Genomic DNA, 3,120 nt, shown 5'->3' with positions numbered 1-3,120 from the left:
ACCCTCCTTTAACCGCGAGGCAGCTGGGTTATTTCATCAATTTGAAGCATTAAGCCCAATGACTTTGGGTATTTCTACTTCTTTTTCTGGTCGTGCTTCAACAAGAAAAACCTCATTCACAACGGGCCGAACCACGTAGGAAAATGGAAGAGCCCCTACTTTTATGTCCACGAGGTGCCCCGGGTTCAGACCCACTTTTTTTATAATCCATGTAAGTCCTCCCTGGTCGCTCTCCTTTCCTTCACCATAGTTCTTTCTTTTAACAAAAAAATATTTTATATTTATCTCCAGCCATCCCGCCTCGCACTGTCCTTGTGGGACAAGAGAAAATAAACGCGGACAACCTTCTAGATCTTCCTAAGGCAAACAGGGATACTCGAAAACTCATAACGACCTCAAACCTGGTCGTGTGTGGGTTTTTGAAGGAAGGAGTGAGGCTGACTCCGCAAAAGAAGAACTCTAAGAAGAGGGCCAGAAAGGGTAAGAACGTCGGGCCCGCATGTGCGAGCCTGTATGCTCGCATGTGCGAGCCTGTCTGCTCGCATGTGCGAGCCTGTCTGCTCGCATGTGCGAGCTCGTGTGCTCGCATATTTATATTTTCTGTATGCATCTCACTCCGCATTACACTTCAATTCTCTGCATTTATCTGCTCGCATTTTCTTTTTTTTTTATTGCATCTCGTTGTGACTAATATATCACTTTATTGTTTTCTTTTTCAGAAATGACCATCTCCCTTATCCCCTTTATGGAAGAAGCTGAGCAAGCTGCGGCCTCGGACCCAGTTCAACCCGCTGCTGCGACCACAAGGGATCGCTCTCAGGCCAACCCTCCAGCCTGCATGACTACTCTTTCTAAGCATCTCAAGGACTCAGGGCCTTCTCCTCGGCTGAAAAGGCATAGAGGCCATAAGGAGGGAAAAATTGGCGAGCCTGACCCAAAGAAGGCTGCTCCATCTGATGCCCCTCTTCCAACTTCTTCTTTAGTCAACACGGTCGCGGCCACATTTGGTCGGCTCGCTCAAGCTAACATCAGCGACCAGGATGTGAAGAATTGGTCCTCTTCTTCTCTCGAGGCCAACCAGGACGCACTGACCCGGGCCCCGACTGAGGTGTATTACCGTCAGCTGTCTAAGGCTCGAGAGATGCGAGCCCTCATCCAGACCAATATAAAGCTAGACTCTAAGGTCAAATCTCTTCATAGCAAGGTCGCCGAGCACGGGCAGGAGAAAGTTACGCTGGTGAATAATTATAATCAAAAGATGCTCGATTTGAATGCTGCTCACGAGAAGGCTTTAAGGGAGCAGAAGGAGGCTCATGATCTGGCTGCGAAAGTGTGGAAGAAGGAGAAGGATGGCCTCGAGGAGAGGGTGCTCAAGCTGGAGGGGTCGGTTTCTGCCTTGACCGCGGGCCGCAAGGCCGCCCTCGCTGATGATAGGAACCTGGGTGCCAGGAACTTTATGAAAATCTTTATCAGTAAGGTCCCTGACTTTGATTGGGCGGCTATGGGCGTGAACAGCTAGGCATGCTGAGAAGCTAAAGCTGGAGATGGAACGGGACGCTCAGATTGCTGAGGAGGCCCAGCTCACAGCTGAGTAGGCCCGGGTCGCGGCAGATGAGGCTCGCAAGGAGACGGAGGCTGATAACCCTTAGATTAATTTTATTTAGGAACTTAGACTTTTGATTGGGTAAGCGGGCACCCTTCTCGCCTCGCGTTTGTATTTGAAATATTCTGCCTTGGGGCATAACTTATTTACAACTTACTTGTATAAAATATCAAGTCTTTTGTGCCCACGTATGCCTTTACTGTGCTAGCTGGTTTTCTTTATTTTGTGTAAACTTACCGTGCCCCTACTGACCAAAAGCTATCATAGCCCTGGCCGCGTATGGCGGGTATTATACCTTCACAGCGAGCCGAGCAGGCTCGCATCATTACTAACTCACAAATATTGTAAGTGTACTCGCATTAGCGGGTCGGGCCTAGGAGCTCGCATCTTGTTCATGTATATTCTTCTAGCATAATGTGACCCCGGCCCATGTACGCATGACAGCGAGCTGGTCTGCCCGACTCACCTTGATATCATGACATCGGGCTGGTCTGCCTGGCTCGCCTTGATATGGGCTCGCGTTGCGGCTATCCTTAACTTTTAAGTTAGATTGTGGTCACCTCTCCCTATCTTTATCTTTAATCTGCTTTAGTCTCATTATTTTTCCAAGCGGGCCGGGGCCCAGCTCGTTCCATAGATTTGTTGTGAAGCGGGTCGGGGCCCGGCTTAACTTGTAATTTTAACATGTTAATAAAACAGCTGTTTTATCCTCGCATGGGCTCCCAGGGATGGGCTCCCCTGCTGGGTATTTTAATCTATTAACAGGAGTTAAAATATCAAGGGCACAAATAGATATCAATCTTTTATTCATAGATAATGGAAAGTGAAAGGAGTACATGCTTGTGGTCTCAGGGAGACACCTATATGGCACTACCCCCCGAGACTTAGGAATATTTTAAGATAATACTAAGTCTGAAAAGAATAATATTACTGATAATACTTGCAGAGGTGTTCCGCGTTCCAAGCTCTCGGGATCAACTTATCTTGCATATCATTGAGGTGGTAGGTTCTCTCCCAAAGCACTGATTTTATCTTGTAGGGGTCTTCCCAATTTGCCCCAAAGACTTTGTGACTCACCACCTTGGTGTTTGGCATGACCCGGCACAGAACCAAATCTCCCACCTTGAAAGTCCGGGCTCGAACCTTACTGTTGTAGTGCCTAGCTGTCCTCTGCTGATATGCTGATATCCTGATCTGAGCATCTTCCCGAGTTTCTTCGATCATTTCCAAATAGAGCCGATGGTTGACCTCATTTGCCTCTGAGTCATAGTTGTCCCTCCGAAAAGAACCTGCCCCTACCTCAACGGGCACCATAGCTTCACACCCATACACCAAAGAGAAAGGGGTCTCTCCAGTTGTAGTTCGAGGAGTCGTGTTGTAAGACCACAGGACCTGGGCGAGCTCCTCCGGCCATGTCCCTTTCTTCTCTTTAAGATTTGCCTTCAAGGTGTGCTTAATGATTTTATTAACAGCCTCCGTCTGCCCGTTGCTTTGGGGGTGACAAACTACATCAAAAC

Source organism: Apium graveolens, chromosome 6 (genome assembly GCF_009905375.1).
Source record: "Apium graveolens cultivar Ventura chromosome 6, ASM990537v1, whole genome shotgun sequence".
Classification (NCBI taxonomy): Eukaryota; Viridiplantae; Streptophyta; class Magnoliopsida; order Apiales; family Apiaceae; genus Apium; species Apium graveolens.
The sequence above is the reverse complement of the archived record's forward strand: the minus strand, read 5'-3'. Positions refer to the sequence as shown.